The following is a 13,924-nucleotide window of genomic DNA, read 5'->3' on the forward strand; positions in this document are numbered from 1 at the left end:
AAGCAGGTTTTTTTTTCACCAAGCTTGGGTGAGACTACAACTAGAGGTCATGGGTTGAGGGTGAAAGTTGAAATGTTTGAGGGGAACATGAGGGGAAACTTCTTCACTCAGAGGATAGTGAGAGTGTGGAATGAACGGGCAGTGCAAGTGGTTTATGCAGGATTGATTGCAACGTTTAAGAGAACTTTGGATAGGTACATGGATGGGAGGGATATGGAGGGCTATGGTCTGGGTGCAGGTCGATGAGAGTTGGGAACTTAAATGGTTTGGCACAAACTAGATGGGCTGAAGGGCCTGTTTCTGTGCTGTACTTTTCTACAGCTGATCCATTTTCTCTCTCAGACCCAATCTCCTGCCTTCTCCCCGTATTCTTCATTCCCTGACTAATCTGTCAACTTCTTCCTTAAATATACGCAATGACTTGGCCTCCACAGCCACCTGTGTCAATATATTCCACAGATTCACCACTCCCTGGCTAAAAAAATTCCTCCTCATCTCCGTTCTAAAAGGACACCCCTCTATTCTGAGGCTGTGTCCTCTGGTCTTAGATTCCCTCACGATAGGAAACATCCTTTCTACATCCACGCTTATCAAGGCCTTTCAGTATCCGATAGGTTTCAGTGAGGTCCTCATTCTTCTGAGTTGCAATGAGTACAAACGCAGAGCCATCAAACTCTTTCAATCCCGGAAACATTTTCGTGTAACGCCTTTGAACCCTCTCCAACGTCGGCACGTCCCTTCTTAGATAAAACTGCTCACAATAGTCCAAGTGAGGCCTCCCCAGTACCTTATAAAACCTCAACGATACATCCTTATAGCTAATACCCTCTAATCCAGGCGGCATCCTGTTTAATTTCTTCCGCATATTTTTACAAAGCCTCCATATCACTTCTGTGATGGGGTGGCAGGGCAGATACAATGAACCAATTGGCCTAATTCTGCCCCGCTATCTTCTGACCTCATGACACATCTCCGCCTGTGCGACACTGGGACATATCTCCACAGGCGTGGGATCCCATTGGGAATGTGTACTCTGGGAGTGAATGGGAAGGGGTGGGGTCCTTTTCGAGTATGTGCAGTCGAGGTGTTAGTTATTTGTTTAAATACAGGGCCACATTCTTTGGTGCTCTGTAACAGTGTGCTCAAGGAGGGTCTCATCTCCTCACAGCAGCGGTAATACAATATATCTCACACATATCCTCTGTGGCCTTTGATCCGCTCGACAGTCAGCTGAGCGCAGCCCTTGTGACTTGGCCCGTCTTCCTCCTCATCTCCCCAGGACCTTGTTTACCTGCCAGCTCCACGACGAGGGCACGCTCCCGCAGGCACTCTGCCAGGGTGGTGGTAAATCTGGCAGCCCTCGCGCCCCCAGCGGGAGGCCCCAGACAGAGAGGGCGCGAGAACTGGTCGGGGAAGAACGCAGACAAGAGGTTAGAGCTTTCCGACCTCCCCACCTGGAGAGAAAGGGGTAGGGGAGGTCGCCAGAGGGGTCCTTGGGGGGGGGTGTTCCTGAGCACCTAGCGGGTGGCGGTGGCCCTGAGCTTTGGCACAGCTGGGCCCAGGGCACCCGTCCCTGCGACAGGTTTGGGGCAGTTTGATTACTGGCCTGGGAGAAGAGGTACGGCAAGGCAGGAGACAGCCACAGCTGCTGAGCTGATGTCATTTCTGCCACCCACGAGGCCGATTCATTTCAGCTCTGGCCTCCAGCCAATTCATTCCAGATCAGCAGCACCGCCCCTCCCCTGCACCCTGCCTCGAAGCGCGGGCTGTCCATCGCATTCCTCGCGGTTTCAGAGCCACAGGAAAAAAATATATCATCGAAACCGGCCACTCGGCCCATCTAGTCCATCCCGAACCATTTAAACTGCCAGCTCCCATCGACGGTCGCCGGGACCATAGCCCCCCACCATACCCCTGCCATCCATGTACCCGTCCAAACTTCTCTGAAATGTTGAAATCGAGCTCGCCTGCACCATCTCCTTTCACACTCTCACAACCCTCTGAGTGAAAAAGATTCCCCCCCCACCCACCCAAGTTCCCCTTAAACTTTTCACCTTTCACCCTTAATCCATGACCTCTTGTTGTAGTCTCACCCAACCTCAAGTGGAAAAAGTTTGCTTGCATTTACCCTATCTATACCCCTCATAATTTGGTAAACCTCTATAAAATCTCCTCTCAATCTTCTATGTTCCAAGGAATTAACTCCTGACCTATTCAATCTCTCCTTTCAATCTGTCCTCCAGTACTGGCAACATCCTTGTGAATTTTCTCTGCACTCTTTCAATCTCATTCACAGCTTTCCTGTAGGTAGGTGACCAAAACTGCACACAATAGTCCAAATTAGGCTTCACCAATTTCTCATACAACTTCAACATAACATCCCATCTTCTGTTCTTAATACTTCCATTTATGAAGAGCGATGTTCCAAGAGCTTTCTTTATGACCCTGTCTACCTGTGCTGCCACTGTTAATGAATGCTGGACCTCTATTCCCAGATCCCTCTGTTCTACCACACTCCTCAGTGCCCTACCGTTCACTGTGTAAGACCTATCTTGGCTAATCCTACCAAAGTACAGCTGGTTCAGACCCCACTGCAAGCCATGATAGCCTTCCTCACTGTCCACTACACCCCCAATTGTGGTGTCATCTGCAAATTTGCTGATCCAGTTAACAACATTATCATCCAGATCATTTACATAGACGACAAACAACAACAGACCCAGAACCGATCCCTGTGGCATTCCACTAGTCACAGGCCTCCAGTCAGAGAGACAACCATCTACTACCCCTCTGTGGCTTCTCCCACAAAGCCGATGTCTAATCCAGTTTACTATCTCATCCTGAATGCTGAGTGACTGAACCTTCTCGACCAATCTCCTATGTGGGGCCTTGTCAAATGCCTTGCAACATCCACCGCCTTGCCTGCATCTCTAACCATGTAACAATTACAGCACGGAAACAGGCCATCTCAGCCCTTCTAGTCCATGCCGAACTCTTACTCTCACCTAGTCCCACTGACCTGCACTCAGCCCATAACCCTCCATTCCTTTCCTGTCCATATAGCTGTCCAATTCAACTCTAAACGACAACATTGAACCTGCCTCAACCACTTCTGCTGGAAGCTCGTTCCACACAGCTACCACTCTCTGAGTAAAGAAGTTCCCCCTCATGTTACCCCTAAACTTTTGTCCTCTAACTCTCAACCCATGTCCTCTTGTTTGAATCTCCCCCACTCTCAATGGAAAAAGCCTATCCACGTCAACTCTATCTATCCCCCTCATAATTTTAAACACCTCTATCAAGTCCCCCCTCAACCTTCTACGTTCCAAAGAATAAAGACCCAACTTGTTCAATCTTTCTCTGTAACTTAGGAGATGAAACCCAGGTAACATTCTAGTAAATCTTCCATGTACTCTCTCTATTTTGTTGACATCTTTCCTATAATTCGGTGACCAAAACTGTACACAATACAGTACTCCTAATTTGGCCTCACCAATGCCTTGTACAATTTCAACATTACATCTACTTTCCTGGTAACTCTATAATTTGGTCCAGCACGACCTACTACGTACAAAGCCGTGTTGACTATCCGTAATCAGTCCGTGTTTATCCAAATACCCATATGCCCAGTCCTTTAGAATACTTTTCTGTAACCTTCCCACTCCTGATGTCAGGCTCACCGGTCTGTAATTTCCTAATTTGTTTTTTGAGCTTTTTTAAAACAGCAGAACATTGGCTTTCCTCCAGTCCTCCGGTACCTCACTGAGGATGATTTAAATATCTCTGTTAGGACCCCAGCAATGCCTGCACTTGCCTCCCACAGGGCCCGAGGGAACGCCTTGACGCTCTTCACCGTGTGTTTGGACGTGCGTGCGAGAAATAAAGGTAATTGCTGAACTCCGGCCCTCCCCAGGACGGGGAGCTGTGTGGTCACGTCCAAGCTAGCGTCACACCAGGGGAAGGGGGTGTGTGTTGGGGGTGGGGTGGGGGGAGGCGGACCCTGTGCTGTGGAGGGCCACAGCGAAGGGTGAAATTTAACCCCTCTACCTTCCACTGGAGAATAGGGTGAGAGATGGTACTGAGAACATGTGCCTGTCACTTCCCTCCCAACTGATAAGCTTCTACCCCACTGTTGACTATTGAATGGTCGCCTAGACAGACCCTTGACCTCTCAAACTACCTCGTGATCATTTGTCAGCCTGCACTGGACTTGATATGTACGTGGAACAGTTCATTCTGCATTTAGGTATTGGTTTGCCTTGTCCTACAGCAATACTGTCTCAGTCTGTGATTTTATGCAAGATAAGCATTTCACTGCACACGTGACAACTATCAACCACTTCCAGCTCCAAGTATGGTGTGTGTATACCTGTGTACGTGTATGTCTGTGACTTGGGTGCGCAGTCACAATTCTTACATTAATTACCTCAGAGAGTGAACTTTGAACGAACGCCTGGGGCGTCCCGAGTTGGAGGAAGGTGACTTTCAGTTACTGCACTTGGTTAACCAAGAGTCAGCAACTGGGCCTGTCTCGCAGTTGTTACGCAATGGCTATCACCATAAAGCAATGCACACACCCTCGGGGAACAGGCCAAGGTTAACGCAGCCAGAGTTACACTGATTCTTTCATCTCATCCAGCTCCAACCCCAATATACCTCCTTGCCACTCCCACCCCCTCCAGCCCCGTCACCCCTCCCTGTCTCTGTCACCCCCTCCAGCCTCTTCACCCCTCCCTGTCTCTGTCACCCCCTCCAGCCTCTTCACCCCTCCCTGTCTCTGTCACCCCCTCCAGCCTCTTCACCCCTCCCTGTCTCTGTCACCCCCTCCAGCCCCTTTACCCCTCCCTGTGTCTGTCACCCCTCCCACCCTTGTCTCTGTCACCCCCTCCAGCCCCTTCACCCCCATCTCTGTCACCCCCTCCCACCCTTGTCTCTGTAATCCTGTCTACCCTTACCCCCATCCTGTCTCTGTCACCCCCTCCAGCCCCTTCACCCCTCCCTGTCTCTGTCACCCCCTCCAGCCCCTTCACCCCTCCCTGTCTCTGTCACCCCCTCCATCCCCTTCACCCCTCCCTGTCTCTGTCACCCCCCCACCCTTGTCTCTGTAACCCTGTCTACCCTTGCACCCCCCCTGTCTCTGTCACCCCCTCCAGCCCCTTCACCCCTCCCTGTCTCTGTCACCCCCTCCAGCCCCTTCACCCCCCCGTCGCTGTCACCCCCTCCCACCCTTGTCTCTGTAATCCTGTCTACCCTTACCCCCATCCTGTCTCTGTCACCCCCTCCAGCCCCTTCACCCCTCCCTGTCTCTGTCACCCCCTCCAGCCTTGTCTCTGTAACCCTGTCTACCCTTGCACCCCTCCCTGTCTCTGTCACCCCCTCCAGCCTTGTCTCTGTAACCCTGTCTACCCTTGCACCCCTCCCTGTCTCTGTCACCCCCTCCAGCCTTGTCTCTGTAACCCTGTCTACCCTTGCACCCCTCCCTGTCTCTGTCACCCCCTCCAGCCCCTTCACCCCTCCGTCGCTGTCACCCCCTCCATCCCCTTCACCCCTCCCTGTCTCTGTCACCCCCTCCAGCCCCTTTACCCCTCCCTGTCTCCATCACCCCCTCCAGCCCCTTTACCCCTCCCTGTCTCTGTCACCCCCTCCAGCCCCTTCACCCCTCCCTGTCGCTGTCACCCCTCCCACCCTTGTCTCTGTAATCCTGTCTTCCCTTGCACCCCTCCCTGTCTCTGTCACCCCCTCCAGCCCCTTCACCCCTCCCTGTCTCTGACACCCTCTCAGCCCCTTCACCCCTCCCCGTCTCTGTCACCCCTCCCACCCTTGTCTCTGTAATCCTGTCTACCCTTGCACTCCTCCTGTCTCTGTCACCCCCTCCAGCCCCTTCACCCCTCCCTGTCTCTGTCACCCCCTCCAGCCCCTTCACCCCCCCGTCGCTGTCACCCCCTCCCACCCTTGTCTCTGTAATCCTGTCTACCCTTACCCCATCCTGTCTCTGTCACCCCCTCCAGCCCCTTCACCCCTCCCTGTCTCTGTCACCCCCTCCAGCCCCTTCACCCCTCCCTGTCTCTGTCACCCCCTCCAGCCCCTTCACCCCTCCCTGTCTCTGTCACCCCCTCCATCCCCTTCACCCTTCCCTGTCTCTGTCACCCCCCCACCCTTGTCTCTGTAACCCTGTCTACCCTTGCACCCCCCCTGTCTCTGTCACCCCCTCCAGCCCCTTCACCCCTCCCTGTCTCTGTCACCCCCTCCAGCCCCTTCACCCCCCCGTCGCTGTCACCCCCTCCCACCCTTGTCTCTGAAAACCTGTCTACCCTTACCCCCATCCTGTCTCTGTCACCCCCTCCAGCCCCTTCACCCCTCCCTGTCTCTGTCACCCCCTCCAGCCTTGTCTCTGTAACCCTGTCTACCCTTGCACCCCTCCCTGTCTCTGTCACCCCCTCCAGCCTTGTCTCTGTAACCCTGTCTACCCTTGCACCCCTCCCTGTCTCTGTCACCCCCTCCAGCCTTGTCTCTGTAACCCTGTCTACCCTTGCACCCCTCCCTGTCTCTGTCACCCCCTCCAGCCCCTTCACCCCTCCGTCGCTGTCACCCCCTCCATCCCCTTCACCCCTCCCTGTCTCTGTCACCCCCTCCAGCCCCTTTACCCCTCCCTGTCTCCATCACCCCCTCCAGCCCCTTTACCCCTCCCTGTCTCTGTCACCCCCTCCAGCCCCTTCACCCCTCCCTGTCGCTGTCACCCCTCCCACCATTGTCTCTGTAATCCTGTCTTCCCTTGCACCCCTCCCTGTCTCTGTCACCCCCTCCAGCCCCTTCACCCCTCCCTGTCTCTGACACCCTCTCAGCCCCTTCACCCCTCCCCGTCTCTGTCACCCCTCCCACCCTTGTCTCTGTAACTGTCTCCATCACCCCCTCCAGCCCCTTTACCCCTCCCTGTCTCTGTCACCCCCTCCAGCCCCTTCACCCCTCCCTGTCGCTGTCACCCCTCCCACCATTGTCTCTGTAATCCTGTCTTCCCTTGCACCGTCTCTGTTCCTGTCTACCCTTACCCCATCCTGTCTCTGTCACCCCCTCCAGCCCCTTCACCCCTCCCTGTCTCTGTCACCCCCTCCAGCCCCTTCACCCCCCCGTCGCTGTCACCCCCTCCCACCCTTGTCTCTGTAATCCTGTCTACCCTTACCCCATCCTGTCTCTGTCACCCCCTCCAGCCCCTTCACCCCTCCCTGTCTCTGTCACCCCCCCCACCCTTGTCTCTGTAACCCTGTCTACCCTTGCACCCCTCCTTGTCTCTGTCACCCCCTCCAGCCCCTTTACCCCTCCCTGTCTCTGTCACCCCCTCCAGCCCCTTTACCCCTCCCTGTCTCTGTCACCCCCTCCAGGCCCTTCACCCCTCCCTGTCTCTGTCACCCCCTCCAGCCCCTTTTACCCCTCCCTGTCTCTGTCACCCCCTCCAGCCCCTTCACCCCTCCCTGTCTCTGTCACCCCCTCCAGCCCCTTCACCCCCCCGTCGCTGTCACCCCCTCCCATCCTTGTCTCTGTAATCCTGTCTACCCTTACCCCCATCCTGTCTCTGTTACCCCCTCCAGCCCCTTCACCCCTCCCTGTCGCTGTCACCCCTCCCACCCTTGTCTCTGTAACCCTGTCTTCCCTTGCACCCCTCCCTGTCTCTGTCACCCCCTCCAGCCCCTTCACCCCTCCCTGTCTCTGACACCCTCTCAGCCCCTTCACCCCTCCCCGTCTCTGTCACCCCTCCCACCCTTGTCTCTGTAATCCTGTCTACCCTTGCACCCCTCCTGTCTCTGTCACCCCCTCCAGCCCCTTCACCCCTCCCTGTCTCTGTCACCCCCTCCAGCCCCTTCACCCCCCGTCGCTGTCACCCCCTCCCACCCTTGTCTCTGTAATCCTGTCTACCCTTACCCCCATCCTGTCTCTGTCACCCCCTCCAGCCTTGTCTCTGTAACCCTGTCTACCCTTGCACCCCTCCCTGTCTCTGTGACCCCCTCCAGCCCCTTCACCCCTCCGTCGCTGTCACCCCCTCCATCCCCTTCACCCCTCCCTGTCTCTGTCACCCCCCCACCCTTGTCTCTGTAACCCTGTCTACCCTTGCACCCCTCCTTGTCTCTGTCACCCCCCCACCCTTGTCTCTGTAACCCTGTCTACCCTTGCACCCCTCCTTGTCTCTGTCACCCCCTCCAGCCCCTTCACCCCTCCCTGTCTCTGTCACCCCCTCCAGCCCCTTTACCCCTCCCTGTCTCTGTCACCCCCTCCAGCCCCTTCACCCCTCCCTGTCTCTGTCACCCCCTCCAGCCCCTTTACCCCTCCCTGTCTCTGTCACCCCCTCCAGCCCCTTCACCCCCCGTCGCTGTCACCCCCTCCCACCCTTGTCTCTGTAATCCTGTCTACCCTTACCCCCATCCTGTCTCTGTCACCCCCTCCAGCCCCTTCACCCCTCCCTGTCTCTGTCACCCCCTCCAGCCTTGTCTCTGTAACCCTGTCTACCCTTGCACCCCTCCCTGTCTCTGTCACCTCCTCCAGCCCCTTCACCCCTCCGTCGCTGTCACCCCCTCCATCCCCTTCACCCCTCCCTGTCTCTGTCACCCCCCACCCTTGTCTCTGTAACCCTGTCTACCCTTGCACCCCTCCCTGTCTCTGTCACCCCCTCCAGCCCCTTCACCCCTCCCTGTCTCTGTCACCCCCTCCAGCCCCTTTACCCCTCCCTGTCTCTGTCACCCCCTCCAGCCCCTTTACCCCTCCCTGTCTCTGTCACCCCCTCCAGCCCCTTTACCCCTCCCTGTCTCTGTCACCCCCTCCAGCTCCTTCACCCCCTGTCTCTGTCACCCCCTCCAGCCCCTTCACCCCTCCCTGTCTCTGTCACCCCCTCCAGCCCCTTCACCCCTCCCTGTCTCTGTCACCCCCTCCAGCCCCTTCACCCCCCCGTCGCTGTCACCCCCTCCCACCCTTGTCTCTGTAATCCTGTCTACCCTTACCCCCATCCTGTCTCTGTCACCCCCTCCAGCCCCTTCACCCCTCCCTGTCTCTGTCACCCCCTCCAGCCTTGTCTCTGTAACCCTGTCTACCCTTGCACCCCTCCCTGTCTCTGTCACCCCCTCCAGCCTTGTCTCTGTAACCCTGTCTACCCTTGCACCCCTCCCTGTCTCTGTCACCCCCTCCAGCCTTGTCTCTGTAACCCTGTCTACCCTTGCACCCCTCCCTGTCTCTGTCACCCCCTCCAGCCCCTTCACCCCTCCGTCGCTGTCACCCCCTCCATCCCCTTCACCCCTCCCTGTCTCTGTCACCCCCTCCAGCCCCTTTACCCCTCCCTGTCTCCATCACCCCCACCAGCCCCTTAACCCCTCCCTGTCTCTGTCACCCCCTCCAGCCCCTTCACCCCTCCCTGTCGCTGTCACCCCTCCCACCCTTGTCTCTGTAATCCTGTCTTCCCTTGCACCCCTCCCTGTCTCTGTCACCCCCTCCAGCCCCTTCACCCCTCCCTGTCTCTGACACCCTCTCAGCCCCTTCACCCCTCCCCGTCTCTGTCACCCCTCCCACCCTTGTCTCTGTAATCCTGTCTACCCTTACCCCATCCTGTCTCTGTCACCCCCTCCAGCCCCTTCACCCCTCCCTGTCTCTGTCACCCCCCCCACCCTTGTCTCTGTAACCCTGTCTACCCTTGCACCCCTCCTTGTCTCTGTCACCCCCTCCAGCCCCTTTACCCCTCCCTGTCTCTGTCACCCCCTCCAGCCCCTTTACCCCTCCCTGTCTCTGTCACCCCCTCCAGGCCCTTCACCCCTCCCTGTCTCTGTCACCCCCTCCAGCCCCTTTTACCCCTCCCTGTCTCTGTCACCCCCTCCAGCCCTTTCACCCCTCCCTGTCTCTGTCACCCCCTCCAGCCCCTTCACCCCCCCGTCGCTGTCACCCCCTCCCATCCTTGTCTCTGTAATCCTGTCTACCCTTACCCCCATCCTGTCTCTGTTACCCCCTCCAGCCCCTTCACCCCTCCCTGTCTCTGTCACCCCCTCCAGCCCTTTCACCCCTCCCTGTCTCTGTCACCCCCTCCAGCCCCTTTACCCCTCCCTGTCTCTGTCACCCCCTCCAGCCCCTTTACCCCTCCCTGTCTCTGTCACCCCCTCCAGCCCCTTTACCCCTCCCTGTCTCTGTCACCCCCTCCAGCTCCTTCACCCCCTGTCTCTGTCACCCCCTCCAGCCCCTTCACCCCTCCCTGTCTCTGTCACCCCCTCCAGCCCCTTCACCCCCCCGTCGCTGTCACCCCCTCCCACCCTTGTCTCTGTAATCCTGTCTACCCTTACCCCCATCCTGTCTCTGTCACCCCCTCCAGCCCCTTCACCCCTCCCTGTCTCTGTCACCCCCTCCAGCCCCTTCACCCCTCCCTGTCGCTGTCACCCCTCCCACCCTTGTCTCTGTAATCCTGTCTTCCCTTGCACCCCTCCCTGTCTCTGTCACCCCCTCCAGCCCCTTCACCCCTCCCTGTCTCTGACACCCTCTCAGCCCCTTCACCCCTCCCCGTCTCTGTCACCCCTCCCACCCTTGTCTCTGTAATCCTGTCTACCCTTGTACCCCTCCTGTCTCTGTCACCCCCTCCAGCCCCTTCACCCCTCCCTGTCTCTGTCATCCCCTCCAGCCCATATACTCCCACCCTAGTCTGTAATCCCTCCACCCCTATACCCTCCCTGTCTCTGTAACCCCCTCCAGCCCTTTCACCCCCCCCCCACTGTCTCTGTAACCCACTCCAACCTCTACACCTCCTGTGTGTGACCACCTTTGGCTGCCCAGTCTCTGTGAACGCCCTCCCTCCACTGCACCCCTCCCCGGCACTGGATCCCTCTCTGGTCCCTACACCTCCTCCTGTCTCTGTAATCCCCTGCAGCACCTGCACCCCCCCCCCCCAATCTCTATTCTCCTAAGTCCACCCCCATCTCGGTAAACCTCTCCTACCCTAACACCCCTCCCCATCTCTGTAACCCGCTCCGGTACCTCTCACACATTGCTCCCCATCTCTGTTACACCCATCGGACCCTGCACCCCTCCTCCTTAAGACATAGTAGCAGAATTAGGCCAATCGGGCGTCTAGTCTGCTCCACCATTTCATCGTGGCTATCCCAGATCCCATTCAATCCCGACCAATCAGGAATCTATCAGCTTCCACTTTGAATATATCCACGAACTCAGCCTCCACAGCCTTCTGGTTCACCAGGCTTTGGCTAAAAAAATTCCTCCTTACTTCTGTTCTAGAAGGTTAAACTCTGAGGCTGTGTCCTCTAGTTCTGGATACCCCAACCAGAGGAAACATCCTCTCCACATCCACCCTATCCAGTCCTCTCAACACTCGGTAGGTTTCAATGAGATCCCCTCGCATTCTTCTAAATTCCAGTGAGTACTGGTCCAAATGCTCCTCTCTCGAGATTTTCTCACCAGCAGGATGGTGTTGAAGGAAAGGTGATTGGTGACTTGGAGAAGTACCTGTCGTTAGCTTTCCCCTGCTCCCATCGCCCTTGGTCTTCTAGTTTGGAGGGACGGTGGGTTTGGGAGCTTTTTTTAATGGCATCCGTTAGTCTCGTGAGACCATGGATTTGCGCCTTGGAAGGTTTCCAGGGCGCAGGCCGGGGCAAGGTTGTATGGAAGACCGGCAGTTGCCCATGCTGCAAGTCTCCCCTCTCCACCCACTGATGTTGTCCAAGGGAAGGGCATTAAGACCCATACAGCTTGGCACCGGTGTCGTCGCAGAGCACTGTGTGGTTAAGTGCCTTGCTCAAGATTGGTTAGGACAAATGTAGGTCCCCTACAGATAGAAACAGGTGAATTGATTATGGGGAGCAAGGACATGGCAGACCAATTGAATAATTACTTTGGTTCTGTCTTCACTAAGGAGGACATAAATAATCTTTTGGAAATAGTAGGGGACAGAGGGTCCAGTGAGATAGAGGAACTGAGGGAAATACATGTTAGTAGGGAAGTGGTGTTCGATAAATTGAAGGGATTAAAGGCAGATAAATCCCCAGGTCCAGATGGTCTGTATCCCAGAGTGCTTAAGGAAGTAGCCCAAGAAATAGTGGATGCATTAGTGATAATTTTTCAAAACTCTTTAGATTCTGGACTAGTTCCTGAGGATTGGAGGGTGGCTAATGTAACCCCACTTTTAAAAAACTGGGGAGAGAGAAACCGGGGAATTATAGACCGGTTAGCCTAACGTCGGTGGTGGGGAAACTGCCAGAGTCAGTTATCAAAGATGTGATAACAGCACACATGGAAAGCAGTGAAATCATCGGACAAAGTCAGCATGGATTTGCGAAAGGAAAATCATGTCTGACAAATCTCAGAATTTTTTGAGGATGTAACTAGTAGAGTGGATGGGGAGAACCAGTGGATATGGTATATTTGGATTTTCAAAAGGCTTTTGACAAGGTCCCACACAGGAGATTAGTGTGCAAACTTAAAGCACACGGTATTGGGGGTAAGGTATTGATGTAGATAGAGCATTGGTTAGCAGACAGGAAGCAAAGAGTGGGAATAAACGGGACCTTTTCAGAATGGCAGGCAGTGACTAGTGGGGTACCGCAAGGCTCAGTGCTGGGACACCAGTTGTTTACAATATATATTAATGACTTAGATGAAGGAATTAAATGCAGCATCTCCAAGTTTGCAGATGACACGAAGCTGGGTGGCAGTGTTAGCTGTGAGAAGGATGCTAAGAGGATGCAGGGTGACTTGGATAGGTTAGGTGAGTGGGCAAATTCATGGCAGATGCAATTTAATGTGGATAAATGTGAGGTTATCCACTTTGGTGGCAAAAACAGGAAAACAGATTATTATCTGAATGGTGGCCAATTAGGAAAAGGGGAGGTGCAACGAGACCTGGGTGTCATTATACACCAGTCATTGAAAGTGGGCCTGCAGGTACAGCAGGCGGTGAAAAAGGCGAACGGTATGCTGGCATTTATAGCGAGAGGATTCGAGTACAGGAGCAGGGAGGTACTACTGCAGTTGTACAAGGCCTTGGTGAGACCACACCTGGAGTATTGTGCGCAGTTTTGGTCCCCTAATCTGAGGAAAGACATCCTTGCCATAGAGGGAGTACAAAGAAGGTTCACCAGATTGATTCCTGAAATGGCAGGACTTTCATATGATGAAAGACTGGATCGGCTAGGCTTATACTCTCTGGAATTTAGAAGGTTGAGGGGGGATCTGATTGAAACGTATAAAATCCTAAAGGGATTGGACAGGCTAGATGCAGGAAGATTGTTCCCAATGTTGGGGAAGTCCAGAACGAGGGGTCACAGTTTGAGGATAAAGGGGAAGCCTTTTAGGACCGAGATGAGGAAAAACTTCTTCACACAGAGAGTGGTGAATCTGTGGAATTCTCTGCCACAGGAAACAGTTGAGGTCAGTTCATTGGCTATATTTAAGAGTGAGTTAGATAAGGCCCTTGTGGCTAAAGGGATCAGGGGGTATGGAGAGAAGGCAGGTATAGGGTTCTGAGTTGGATGATCAGCCATGATCATATTGAATGGCGGTGCAGGCTCGAAGGGCCGAATAGCCTACCCCTGCACCTATTTTCTATGTTTCTATGTTTCAAGGACACAACACGCTGCCTCAGCTGAGGCTAGAACTAGCGACCTTCGGATCACTAGACCGACGCCTTAACCACTTGGCCATGCGCCAACACATTTGGGAGCTATTGCCAGTATAACCAGGTGAGTAATTGCATAGTCTCTCTCACCGTGAAGTGTCCTAGATTCCACTTAATTATGACACATTGGGACCGTTACATTTTGGCCCAATTAAGCGGCTGCCCCAGTTAGCCAAAGTTTCATGGAAATAGTAAAAAAAGGTATTAAAAAAAAGCAAACTACTGTTTAACTGAGTAAACATTATGTATTTAAATTAAATAAAAAACAAATTATAACATGAT

The 13,924-nt window shown here is 54.9% G+C and overlaps 1 long non-coding RNA gene across 1 annotated transcript; it reads left to right on the top strand.

The window, feature by feature from the left end:
* Positions 1 to 1,397: 1,397 nt before the first annotated feature.
* On the top strand, positions 1,398 to 13,644 carry LOC134338795 (uncharacterized). Its single transcript, XR_010016288.1, has 3 exons — positions 1,398 to 1,430; positions 3,824 to 3,885; positions 13,590 to 13,644. It is a non-coding gene; the product is annotated as an uncharacterized LOC134338795 (long non-coding RNA).
* The last annotated feature ends 280 nt before the right edge of the window (positions 13,645 to 13,924 follow it).

This window comes from Mobula hypostoma, chromosome 28, assembly GCF_963921235.1.
Source record: "Mobula hypostoma chromosome 28, sMobHyp1.1, whole genome shotgun sequence".
Classification (NCBI taxonomy): Eukaryota; Metazoa; Chordata; class Chondrichthyes; order Myliobatiformes; family Myliobatidae; genus Mobula; species Mobula hypostoma.